The sequence below is a fragment of the Sitophilus oryzae genome, unplaced genomic scaffold (assembly GCF_002938485.1).
Source record: "Sitophilus oryzae breed Bouriz unplaced genomic scaffold, Soryzae_2.0 scaffold_2008_pilon_pilon, whole genome shotgun sequence".
NCBI lineage: Eukaryota > Metazoa > Arthropoda > Insecta > Coleoptera > Curculionidae > Sitophilus > Sitophilus oryzae.
In genome coordinates, this window is record NW_022146734.1 from 1,608,590 (window position 1) to 1,623,562 (window position 14,973).

Below are 14,973 nucleotides of genomic sequence, written 5' to 3' on the forward strand. Positions count from 1 at the left end.
TTGTTCGTTTAGGTTAGCTTGACAAAGACACTTATGTTTTTGTGCTGTATTGCTTTCATTTTATGTTTTGAATAGATATTCTTACGTATGAAGTTTCAGGTAAACATAGAAAACTAAATATTCGAACAAATTTAACAAATAACATATTTCAATTTTATTTCTGTATGTAAACTACTACAAGAGTAATCAACTCATTTTACATTTATCACCAAAAAAAAATACACATCAGTTTTTATAAATATACCTGTTCAAGATAGTCTATCAAAAGTATAGCCTCATGTTCTAATTTATAGAATATTATAATTAGTCTCAAAACAACGTTAAAATGTATACATAATTATAATTATTTCTTTAAGCAAACAAATCGTTCATTAGATTCTCAATGAGTATAATAGGGGATCTAATTATGTGGATATTATGATGATCTCCTTTTATTGACAAAGTTATGAAACAAAAATAAAATAAACTAAAATGTATATCACTTAGATATTCATTGTTACTTGAACGATAATAGAAATTTGTGTAATTTTGCACCTCTACAAAAGGTATTAGCTGCACTATACCACAGACTATACTATATCGATGATCATGTGACCTCCCATACCTTGAATAAAAAAATGTTTATATAGAGTATGTTTTTTTTATAGACTGACGATGACGTTACGTAACTATATCGAGCACCTCAGCAATAACCAACAACAAACTTATTATTTGACTATTACTAGCCTAGTATGCTGTTGACCTCGGAAGTTCAGGCGTTACGGAACATCATCAGAAACTCATGACTGTTAATAATTGTCTAGTAGATTTTCCAGATACTAGAAACTGAAAGTCTTCACTACTAAAGAATTGGCCTCAGACAAATAAAGAAGTTGGAAGTCTAGCAGTACAACTGTAAAATGACTGCCAATTTTATATTTCCATAAATGCAAAGAGAAACTGGAAATATGCTGATATTGTATATTTACAGACCTCAACAACCAAAACAATACACATACAAACCATTATTTTATTTTAACAAACAATATTAGTTATTATTATTTAATTTTAACAATGTTAAGTTTTGAAGATAAAATACCATCGGTTTAAATTTAAGTCTAAAGATCATGAATGAAAACGGAAAGAAAACTGATTTAAAGAAAAAGAAAAGGAAAGAACAAGTGATTATATATGCAGATAAAAGTGGCAGAGTCTGGAAAGAGGTTATTCTTTAAAAGACGAACGTGAGCGGTGAACTAGTTCAGATGTTTCTTATTAAATATCTAAGTGTGAGTTTAAGAAGTTCACTGTCGCAAGTCTGAAAATATGTCACCTTCGACCAGAAGTCACATTCGATAATAATATACAGAGTGTGATAGAGCCAACAAAAGTAACGAAGGTTAATCATCCAAAACTTTTAAGAAAGGAAGGATTGTGGAGGCCTGACATTAATATAAATTAAAATAAACACACATTATATAATATATTGGTCGATTTAGTCAGTTTCAGAGGTCAGTGTTACATGAAGTTAGGAAATCTATTGCGTAATATAAAGTAAACAACGATATGCAGCAACGTGAAGTTAGACATTCTATAAATATAAAACTAGACACTACTTTACGTTTTATAACATTATATAAATTTGCACATTAACTTTTCTTAGATATTTAAACAAATACAGTATTAAGAAATAAACATATTTAGTTCAGAGATTATCATACTTTCAAGAGTATCATCACATGATGAAGCTTTACATGATGTATTGAGCTCACCTTGGCCAAAATTATCGACTCTAAACAATTACAAAATTTTAATTGCTAATTCATTCTTAACTGTTTAATTTCTAGTTCAAGAACATCACATCATACTCAAATGAACTATTATTTATTTTCAATGGTCATCTCGGCAAGTCCACAGATCAAAGGGTAATTATTGGCAACTTTATTATTGAACTGAATTGAATTAACTAATTTAATTATGGTAGATCCCACTTCTGAAAAATTGTAAGGGCCAATTTTTTTTTATTTCAGGCGGTCAACTCAAATTAAAAATAAAAACCATAAAACAAATTTAAAGGGCGTAAATGTTGGATAATAAAATACAACTAATAATATAAAATAAAAATAATACTAATAGACGGTACGTTACTAATGGTAATAGCCAACTTTGATCTGGGCGCTGCAAATGGACAAATGTTGTATAGCAACAAAAGTCTTGTATGACCCGGCTACCGAGATGACCTACCTGCAATTAAAGAAAAAACATGGTGTGAGCAACAATGTTACCAGTTATTATTAAAATAAAGTGAATTTAAAATTAAACAGGTACTTGAATGATTTATCAATAGTCCAACTTAAAAATACAAGTTTAAATAAAATAATAAAATGCCACACAGGCTATCAAATGCCACACAGGCTAAAAAAACAAGCCACACAGGCTATCAAATGCCACACAGGCTAAAAAACAAGCCACACAGGCTAACAAAATGCCACACAGGCTAAAAAAATGCCACACAGGCTAAAAAAAACATGCCACACAGGCTAGTCACACAGACTATTAAAAAAAATATGCCACACAGGCTATCAAATGCCACACAGGCTAAAAAAACAAGCCACACAGGCTATCAAATGCCACACAGGCTAAAAAAACAAGCCACACAGGCTAGTCACACAGACTATTAAAAAAATATGCCACACAGGCTATCAAATGCCACACAGGCTAAAAAAACAAGCCACACAGGCTATCAAAATGCCACACAGGCCAAAAAAACAAGCCACACAGGCTATCAAATGCCACACAGGCTAAAAAACAAGCCACACAGGCTATCAAAATGCCACACAGGCTAATAAAAAATATACAAGTTAATAGTCAAACTACACTACGGGGCTAACTACTCTTCAAGTCTAATTACGCTATGGGACTAACTACTTGTCAAGGCTAATTACGCTACAGGACGAACTACTCTTCAAGTCTAACTACGCTACACAAGGTCACTACGCCCCAAAGGCTAACTGTAGAAAATAATAAAGCTAAACATAATTCATTCAAGCTCAATTTGATAATATAAATACAGAAATATATTCTTATCTTCTATTAAAGTCACTTAGACAGAATATAAATAAATCACTGTAAAGAAATACTTCAATATTATCATCTGAAAATCATATTTTCTTAATATTCAATCAAGATTAATTTGATAATATTAATACACAAATATATTCTTATCTTCTGTTAAAGTCACATAGCCAAATTATAAATAACTCACTATTAAGAAATACTTCAATATTATCATCTGCAAATTATCTTTTCTTTATATTCAATCAAATATCTTAAAATTTATCTGAGATTCAGAAATATAATATATCTCAATAAAAACAATAAACAGTAACCAACTAGTTGCTCAGTGAGATAAAATAAACTCACCTTAATTAAACTTCTTATTCGGCACGGCAATGGAACTCAGAACTACCACAAAACCTTAATTAAACCTCAGAAACTTTAATAGTTTTAATTTAATAAGCGCGTACCACTTCTTTCTCTGACGCTGTCTAATACTGTTTTAGACGGCGATACTGTATTGAATGTTATCTGGAACCTTTTTGAAAAGTGCAGGTAGCATGAATTTTGGGCTTGTTTTTGTTTACATTCGAAATTCCATTGCGCTCCGGCTTTTGCAATGTCTGTTTTTTATTACGTCAGATAAAGAGAACGTAGCATAGAAAAATAGAGTTCTTACAATTGTGTTGATGTTGGTTAAATATATTTTAAATTGTTATAAAATTCTGCATCTCTCATAGCAAATATTATTTTCGTTTTAATTGATGCTCACAGCTAGAATTTTTTTTCATTACAGCCGGTGCCGTTCAAAGCCTACTTATTTAAAGCCGGGCGAATTTTTATATACTCTCTATCTCGAAGAGGAATCGAGGAAAATATCATGTGTGTTATATTTTGGAAAGGTAATTTAAAATTCTTTTCAATAAATTAAAAATATATAGGGTGTCCCATATAAAAAATACAATTTTCTGTTGATAATTCTTAAATTATTAATTTAAAAAAAATATACTTAAACCATTAAATTCTACGTAAAAAGGTACTTTGGAAATGTTTTCATAAAAATACAAAATTTTCCATAGCAAAAAAGTTACAGCGATTTGTTAAAAATGCATATTTTTGAAAAACACCCGGTAACTCCGAAACGGTAACAGATATCGATATGCGGTTTTCACCATCATGTTTTTGACAAAAATTGGGCTCCAGACACCGATGTTAGTTTTTGTCTATCTCCTATAGAAAAGGGTGTTTCCATTTCAAAGCGTCGAATTTGACCCACCCTGTACATAAAGCTCTTAATAAAAATTCAGGTTAAAAGCCTTATGCCTAGTAAAATATTGAAAATATATCGGGGTTATATCAATTTATAAGGTAAAAAATAAAATACTTTTCATCCATGTATTTATTTAAACAACTGTTTTTAATTAAAATCAAAGAAGATATTTTCCAAATTCAGAAACAAATATATTGTAATTGATGTTTTTAATTATCACAAATGCCGCATTTGTCTATTATTTCAATTAAAAGCAACGGTTTTCTTGATTGGTTAAAATAAAAATGAATTTAATAAAAAAATCGTATTTTTCACATTGATTATAATATATTTTATATGCACTGAAAAAAATATAAGTAATTTTACAAAAAAAGATATAAATATGATTGATATATAATAGTATTTTTAATAAGAAACTTGTATATATGTACAATGTACAATTTGTACTTTCTAAACCGTATAAAATTATGATTATTTTGGAAATACGTGAAACTTTCAATGCGCATGCGCAAAGTAAAGTCCCCGGAAAACACAAACCTATTGAACGTTTCATAAGTGCAATAAAGAAGGTTTGAAAATGACATCTCGTGATGTTGAAGACACATTTTTTAATGCTAAACTTATGGCGTTGATTTATCCACGTAATAAGTATACAGGGTGTCCCAGACTGAGTTCATTAGAAGTCTCTAGAGAACTACAACATCTAGCTCGGAGATTTTTTGCACATCATAGTTTCACAATGAGATCTATCGATTAAAAATATTTTCAATATGGCGGCACTTCCGGAAATACCGGAAGTTGACAGCAACTTTCTTATTTTAAAGGGTTGCCCCCATTTTTTATTGTATACTTAAATTCTCTGTAAAATTCTCCGAATATCTATTGATGTCAAACCCTCTATACCTAACATTAACCGTTTTTGAGAAAAAAAATATTTAAAATTTTCGAACGAAAAAAACTGCCTGTCAAAAATATGTGTATAGCCTAAACGTCAAATTTAGTGATTTCCACAGCCACTGTGCCATAAAGAGAAAACATATGGCTATCTAATTCAAAAATTAAATTGTTCGAATGCCATATAGTAATGGCCGCTGCTGTCATAGAATTGAGCGTTTAAAAAATTATCATAAATCATTTTTTTCAAATGGAAACCCACTTTTTTTATTTCACTAGTGAAAAGGTTTTTCAATTCCTTACTTTTTGACCATACATGTTCCTATACCTAAAATAAATCTTTTTTAAGTTATTTAAGATTTAGTTTTAAAGCGTATATATTTTTCTTGATATTAACTAGTAGCCTATGACTTTAAACGTCAAGTGATGTAAAACAATAAATCTGGCCATGTCATATTGTCACGCTTTGTTCAAAAAGCAGCATCATTTTCGAGCCAACTTTGCGCTGCTTTTTTTCGATCATACGGAATATTATTAATAATATCAACTATTAGATATCACAAGAGAGCGAAAATACGAGATATATTTTTATAAATACACTTTTTTAACTCTTAAGCAGTCAGTATTTATAATCTAGGAAATTCAAATAATTTGTTTTCTGACAGATGGAAATAAATTGTCTGACCGTTTGACACTTAATGTCAAAGGAACCTAGATAAAATCAAGAAAACATATACGTTTTCAAATTAAATCTTAAATAACTTAAAAACGATTTATTTTAGGTATAGGAACATGTATAGTTAAACAGTAACGGAATTGAAAAACCTTTTCATTAGTGAAATAAAAAAAAATGGGTTTCCATTTGAAAAAAATGATTCATGATAATTTTTTAATCTCTCAATTTCATGACAGCTACCGCCATTATTATATGACATTTGAACAATTTAATTTTTGAAATAGATAGCCACATGTCTTCTGTTTATGTCACAGTGGCTGTGGTAATCACTAAATTTGACTTTTAGGCTATACACATTTTTTGACAGGTTGTTTTTTTCGTCCTGATATTTTAAATATTTTTTTTTTCAAAAACGGTTAATGTTAGGTATAGAGTGTTTGATATCAGTATTCATAGAATTTTACAGAGAATTTAAGTATGTAATAAAAAATGGGGGCTTCCGTTTAAAATAAGAAAGTTGTAGTCAACTTCCGGTATTTCCGGAAGTGCCGCCATATTGAAACTATTTTTAATCGATAGATCTCGTTGTAAAACAATGATGTATAAAAAATCTCCGATCTAGATATTGTGATTTTCTAGAAACTTCTACTGCACGCTCAGCCTGGGACACTCTGTATTTGATCTAGGGTAGCATCTTAAGTTAAATAACGTATTTTTTACCCTATTTATAAAAATAAAAGAATAAAAATGTACAGAATGTTCAGCCATCGTTCACCGTTACGTCATCATTATTTGTCAAATATCAGTTTTAGGGCGTGTCTGAGATCAGTCCATATTTATGTCTATATTTTTAGCCGACCATACCAACAGGTATGGTAGGCTATTAAGATCGGCAAAAAAAGTTTTTTTAATTTCACTCAAAATGAGTTATTTGGGACATAAATGACCTAAATACAAAATATTTTCATGGTGTCTGTCTGTCTGTAACACAATAACTCAAAAACCGCTAAACCGAATTTAACCAAATTTGGCACAAAAATACTGTGGTACCCGAGAATCTGGCTATTAGTTTTTGGTGGGGGTGGGGGTTTGGTAAGGGGGTATGGGAGGGGGTTAAAATTTTTAAAAAATGGTAACTCCAAAATTACAGTAGCTAAAGAAACGCGGTTTTCAATTTAAGATTAGGAATAATATTTGCAACAAAATTTCGTCCTATTGCTGCCAAAAGTCACTAACTAACATTTTTCCGAACAACCAAATTCAATCACAAACTATGTTTTGAAGAGGAGAATCGATTGCAAAAGTCATTAACTATGATTTCTAGCATTAACTACGATTTCTTTCTTATGTTTTATTTTAATATATATAGTTAATATTTTAATACGAATAGTTACTAACTATAACATCTTTATGCAATACAATTCATCTTTAGACGCATTTTTCTCGGAAGTAATAAAAAGTAAGTTAGTGACTTTTGGCAGCAATGGGACGATTTGTAATAACATCAAAATCAGTCAGTCAAAGTTTTTGAGATAAAAAAAATTGGAAAAATTCCTTTACTTTGAAACTAAAAGAACCAACCTACAAACTTTTTCTTAACATATTTTAGTATGGGCGGCTATACGTGCCTCCCGGCGCCCCTTTTTTAATTTTGATTTTGATCGATTTTCGTGAATAAAGTTATAACCCCAAAACAAATGACAATGATTCAGAGTTCGAATCCGGGTCAGGGCAAAGACTTTTTTATTTTATTTTCGTTTATATTCTGATAGTAAAGTATTAAATAATTCTGGTGATTAAAAAAATTCACAGATTTTGCAACATGCGCAACCATCATAGGCGTATTGAAAATACCAGACACAAAAGTCGGCGGTGGTCAGCAATCACCTGTTTTTTACATTTTATATTAACTTGTGACGTCATTTGGAAGAACTCAATAGAAATATAAAAGAACTAGCTTGTTTGGAAAGCAATTTGACATTCGTGACGTCAGCACTCCGGCAGTCTAACGTATCGCTAAATGCCATTCGCAAATATATTCCAGATACGTATACTGAACAAGTGAACCGTTCGCAACGTTAAATAATTTTGATATTTGATTTTTATCGTGATGGCTTTTTATAAAAGTGAAGAATTTAGTAAGAAAAATATTAATGATGGAGATGAACGTGTACGGATTTATGAATGGTCACGATCACGGTCACGACACTATAGAAATGTGAGGTATGTATGTATATATACTCGTGTATATAGAATTAATGGCATTAATTTGCAATAGCACCTCGAACCCACAGTTTCATTATGGAGCCAGATTAAACCAATCAGAATGAGTATTATGTTACCGTAAAAGCCCGAATATTGGTTAAACGTAGGGTTACCCACGTAGGAGCCCGAAATATGCAAAAAAGGTCACTTTAGGTTAAGTTTAGATTAGGCCTATATTTTTATTAATGCAAAACCAACTAAAACCTAATTCTAATCTAACCTAAACTCACTCCCTCTTTTGCATATTTCGGGCTATTACCTGGGTATTTCTAGATTTAACCAATATTCGAACTTAGGTGTAAATTTATGGACGGTCCATAAATTTAAATTCGCCGTACAAAAAATAAGTAATAGTTACTGTAGATAAAAATAAATTAAAATATAGTTCCACGATAACTTAGTTTGCAGCTTCTTTTCATCATACCTAGTAAAAACCTGTCACAACCACTACTCATAGTATGTATACCTATGTATTTTTAAACATCATTATGAGATTTAAGTCATAGGTGCCCAAAATATGAGTAGCGGTATTGACGGTTTTTTGTTACGATGAAAATGTTGTGTGATATGAAAAAGCAACAAAATATATTATCGATTGCAGCAACTATACCTAGTTTACATTCAGTATGTCCAATTAATATAGAACATTATAGCTATGCATGATTTTAAAAATTTGCTACCATTATATTTTGATAGTTGAGTTTTTGAAATTATTTGTTAGCTTCTTAAACACAACAGACTCATAATAATTCAAATCTTTATCATCCAAGACTTCCAAGAATTATAAAGTAATCTCACGTCAAATTTTTTTAAAATTATTGCATGCCTTAAATGTTTGCAAAGTTAACAAAAATATGTCTTTGATTACCTGCAATTAATATATTTGGTCCAATTTATCAGTTCTGCATCATATCCGAAATTCAGATTGTGTGTGATACAACGAAGAGTCAACGTGCAACGTGAACGACAAGAAAATGGCAATTAAAAAACATTGTAAAGTCTTAATTACTAATTACACAGTCGTTCTCTTGAGTTCTCCTGCCTAAAATCTATATTGCCTTCCCTAAGATTTTAAATATAAATGATTGAAACTCATATAAGTTTACCACAATTTAAACTTAAGATAATTATTTAATTATTAAATCCATAATTATATTAAAATATAACACTTACGTAGTTACTAAATATTAACAATTTCTAGTTAATCATTTAATAATTCTGATAAAAACACGCTTGATTATTTATTTTAGAAATCATACGGGCTATAATCATTAATGTGACTATATTAACAATACTTAAATCAACATTTATTTGAAGAAACGCTATTGTATTACAATAATTGTAAAACAAGTATGTAATAATAACTCGGAATAATTATTAAAAGCTGCTCATCTTGTTATAGATGTCGGCGTCTTGTCTCTATTATTTTATTAGCCGTTTAGCTATAGTTTGATGTGAGATAATGCAGATTTTAATGTGCCATTTGTGTTTTTTTATTGGAATTATTATTTTTAGCATATTTGGTATACTCTATGAAGTTATTTTTAAGTGCTCCCTGTCGATTTTTCAATTATTAAACTGCCTTTAGATACAATTAAAATTGATTAATTGGTGTATAGTATTTGTATTATGGGTTTGTTTATTTTTTATGAAATGAATTTTTTTCCTATTAAAATAAACATAGCTTACTAAATCACTAGCTAGCCATTTTTAAATACAAGATGTTAATTAAGTATCTGGCCAAACTTCAGGAGGTGATTCTTTGAGTGTTTTTAAGGTAAAAAGTGTCAAGGTGTTTTCTAATAGACCTTTTTTATTAATATCTCAAAGATCCGTTAGCCGATTTTGTTGAAATTTCGCTGTGTTGTGAAATTTAATAAGTTAGCACTAATTAAATGATAATTGTTATTTACAACAATGTTTAAACGATAAAATCTTATCCCAATAAATATTTAGCACCGCCTTGAATTCATTTGTTTTACGTTGGCGGTGGAAACCATGCAAGCTTTTTCTTTGTCCTAAGTTGTTAATTAAAAAAAATAATTATCATATAAAAAATATAGGTCCTAATAGCCTAAATTTTATCAAAATATTTCAGCAGATCCGATGAGAACCGAATTATTATATGTTTTGGAACTTAATGATTTAATTAATTATTCCCTTTAATGCATCGATCGTGCGCATTATCCTACGCGCCAAGAAAAAATATTGCATTAGTCTAAATTTATTATTTATGTTATTCCGCTCTTTCACGTATAATTTGCACCCTGCTTCTCATACGGAAAGATAGGATTAAAATAGCCCAACTGTACTTAACAACCCATGTCTTGACGCATATTCTTTTTTATAATAATATCGGCTTTCCCAGACTAAACATCCATATCCCTAAAATAGTTGGTCCACACTAATAAGACCTCATTTCGGCCTTCGGACGGCCTTGCTCTATTCAGCTATCGAGTTACGTGTTGACAAGTTGATTAGGCAGGTTATTGAACTCCATGTCGCCTCTAGCATGTCGTATTTTCAAAGATGGGTCCCATATAAACGCGGCCAGAAGTATTTTCAATACTAAAACAAATATTTAATACTTTACTATCAGAATATAAACAAAAATAAAATAAAAAAGTTTTTGCACTGATCCGAATTCGAACTCAGACTCCTCGCTTGATAGGCAGAACCTCTACGCGCTGCGATATGGAGACTCGGTCGGTTTATATTCAATACTAGAATTAAAGGATTAATAAAAATATAGGGTCTTCTTTCAATGCGCAGTAGGGAACGCAACGTTTACCGGCTGCCAGACGGGCCGCATGCTGTTCTAGAGAGCGTAGTAAAAGATATTTCAAAGAGCCAGACGTCTTAAGATACTTGTTTATCCGACGTTGCTAGCTCTCGTACTATATGACGTGACGGCGAACGATGCCTGGACATTCCATACGTATAGAGTATATTACATTTTAGAAAGCTCTTAACAAGACAAATAAAAAAAAATAATATACAGGGTGTTCCATATGAAAAAACATAAGTTTGAGTCATATTTTAAAATAAATAGCACCCAGGGAAAAATTAATTACGGCACTGTATTCTATGTGAAAACCACTATGGAGCTCAATTTTCACCTTTTCGAGGTAACGATAAAACGAAATGGGATACCTTGTACAACGACATTTAATGATAAAACGATGAAATCCCCATATATTTCTTTTATAAGCACGTTTAACAACAAAAATATACAGTAGTTAAATAATAAAACAAGTCTAAATAAACATAAACTGTTTAGCTGTATAGCACTTTGATACATAACCGTGTACAAACAGAAGCATTAGACACAAGCTACCGTAAGATAATAACTTAACCGACTCTCTTTAATTCGATTTACCTCTCGAACACAGAAGCCTTTTGAGCGAAATTTTCCCCTTTGGGGTGCATTTGGTGATGAAGTTTAATTCCCAGAGTACAGATCAATTTAACTGTTTACAATTTAAGCTGCCTTGAACATTATTTGTCCCTCTCTGTTACCGTCAGTTAAACCTGAAGTTCTGAAGAAAATGTATTTTACTGAGAATATAGTGCACAGTGAAATTGTATTAAGTTAAATCCTATCTATACAGGATGGTCTGAACTGTATTACGGAAACTTCGGCAGCATATTTTGCAGGTAAAAATAAGTAAAATCATAGACTTAAAATAAAATATAGACTGAGTATCTCATTCATAAATAGCTGGAACATGCGGTCAGACACTGTCTTGTTATTGTTGTGTTATTGTTTTAGGTTAGAACGAGTGCGACACGAGCGATAGATAGGTTGTCTCTGTCGTAACGGTCGTTCCCTGAGGACTCTGCCGAGAAACACAACACTGTCTTTCGTTTCTCAAGTACACCTGAACTCTCCGTATCATAGCCGGGTAATTTTTTTATTTTAATGAAGCTATAATTAAATTAAAAATATATCGTATTAAGTAACTTTTTTATATTTTATTAAGATTTAGGACAGGTTTTTTAAATAAAAGTTTAGAAAAAACAATTTAGAGTCCAAAAAGGATAAAAATAATAAAATACACGTTATAGAAGAAATTTTATAATCGAAATTAGGTAATTTTTGAAATTAATAATAAATTATTAATTTTAGTCAAACATTTACAACCCCTAATATTAATCAAAACAGGATCTATTCCACAGATATAATAGAATCGGCGACAGGGAGAGGAAAAAAATATGATTGTTGTAATTTTTTTTCTGGTTAAGTGATGTCTTATTATGTAAATTAGAGGAAACATAAATCTGTTCCATTAAAGCAAGGAAGGTGATAGGAAGTGGATAAAATAAAAACTACATTTATTTAACTCGGTACTGTCTTTATTATACCGGGTGCGTCTCAAAAGTGGCTCATCTCCATATTTTTTTTATATTTTCAAATAAAAAAACAAGATTTAGTATGTTAGTATATGAAATAAATTAGGATTGATTGACGCATTCAATTGTTTTTGGTCACTTCCTGTTTCACCGGAAATGACTATAACTTTTAATTTTTAAACGGCACCCTCGGTATATTTCTACTTTATTCGATAGAAAATGACACTCTGAATAGAATGACATATCATATGTCAACTTTTGACATTTTCGCATATGGTTTAATTGTAATTGTAACACGCGGTTCATAACGACAATTTGACTCGAAATACCAAGTCTGTGGTATCAATATATTCATAAAAAAATGCTTTTTCCAAATATGCTAATGAGTCACCCTTGTTCCATTTGAAAAAATAGACATATGTATGATTAAAAATACGATTTGTACATCTTTTAACCGGCCTAGACAAGACACGAAACCTATTAGACGATCAAAACTATTTTTCCAAGGCTCCTTGATTAAAACTTAGTGGATTGAAAAAAACTGGATTGAAATTTAAAATAGGATATGTTTTAAGCGACAATGTCAAAAGTTGACATATGATATGTCATTCTATTCAGAGTGTCATTTTTATCGAATAAAGTAGCAATATACCGAGGGTGCCTTTAAAAATCAAAAGATGTAATCATTTCGGTGAAACAGGAAGAGACCAAAACAATTGAATACGTCAATAAATCCTAATTTATGTCATATACCTACTAACATACAAATCTGTTTTTTTTATCTGAAAAAATAAAAAAGTTATAGGGTTGAGCCACTTTTGAAACACCCGGTATATTAAAAAATATTGTTTCATAATGTAATATCATTTTAAAATTCTTGTATGTTATTTTAGATTCTGAAGATAATTTTAGAATAAACCGGAATATATTTTTAATAAAAACATTATTAATTATTAACAGGGTTATAATTATGATTTTGTTACAATGTAAGTAAGTAAATAATGTAATGTAAGAGAAAAAATTCAGATTTTACATTTTACTAAAATATTATCTAAATAAGCGCCTTTCTACAACAACGCCACTGACTCCCAATGGGTAAATTGAGAGTTGCCTACCGGTCAAAAGTCGTTTCAAGACTTAAATGGATTATTTAAGTCAAATTTCTTGCAAATTTGGCACTGGCGAACCATATTTTATAGTTCTTGAACAGAAAAAGTCAATAAAATAAACACTTAAGCACTACAAGCTAAGAAAATGCGTTAATACAGCCGGGGAGATAGCGGCAACAAAGCTTTACCGCACACGTGCGACACGTACTACAAGGTAATAAATGAATGAATAGGCTCCCTCGCCTCTAATCGGTGTTGTCATATTGTAAAGAACTTATCCTTTTTAAACAGTATCCGACTTATAATTTAGTAGTATAAGGACTATTTAATACATCTCTGGAATATTAAAACCTACTTTATTAAACTGTAGTATTAATATCTCAATATATGTGTATAACAAGAAAAAAAATATTGATAATATTAAAGACGTGACAACATAGGCTGGATGAGGAAGGCTCGGTCGACTGTACCCAGAAGTAAACATGTGTACAAAAAAGGTTGTTTGTCCGCGTTGAGATGTAAATAGTGTAGTCTATATTTTATTTTAAGTCTATGAGTAAAATAGTTCGTATAAATGTATGTCCTAAAATGCTTAGTTTCGGAGATACAGGGTGTAGAAGTTTCATTTTTATTGTCATTTTTTCGAAATAATTTCTAGAGTAACCCCAGTATTTGGATAAAAAATGGTGTCAGGGAGTTCTTTGACATGAGAAACTTGATTTTTATGTCAATATGATTCCTACTTGTAGAGGGCGCCACCTACATATTTTGAACTGGTTTGAAGAGTAATAAGTTTTCGTCTGTACCTGTATAAAACTACCCATTGAAAAAATATACATTTACGACGTTTTTTACGTAAAAAAGATCTCTAGTTAAAAATCTCAAAAACTAAGCAAGGTTTTTGCAATATTTTTGCTCTCTTTCAATTTTTCTGTAGATCTCTTTATTTCATAGATATTACGTTTTTTTAGTTTGACTTGCGTGTAAGGACCTACTTCTTTGAGCCCTTAAAACCCAAAAATCTCGTAAAAATGAAGAGATTAAGACTGTTCAACTATAGAGGTTATTTTTGTAGCTCGTGTAATTTCCTACAAATTGATAGATTTTTCATTTATATGATTTAGTGTCAGTAGAACTAAAACAAAAGAAAATACAAAAACTCGCGGTATTATTTCATACGGCTCTTTCAACGGTAAAATAAGAGAGGTGGCTTTGATCAATATTTACTCTGGAAAATGCCATATGAAATATAAAACCGGGAATATCTGCGAAACCGTTAAACATTTTGAAATACTCTAAATACAAAAACTGTTCATATTTTAATTCTCCATTCAATAAAAAAATAATATACAGGATGTTCCGTTTAAAAA

General features: G+C 30.5%; 1 protein-coding gene across 1 annotated transcript in view; it reads right to left on the bottom strand.

Moving 5' to 3' along the window:
• The window catches only part of LOC115883989 (diacylglycerol kinase eta-like), a 186,797-nt gene that overhangs the window by 117,321 nt on the left and 54,503 nt on the right, over window positions 1-14,973 (bottom strand). The window lies entirely within an intron of this gene.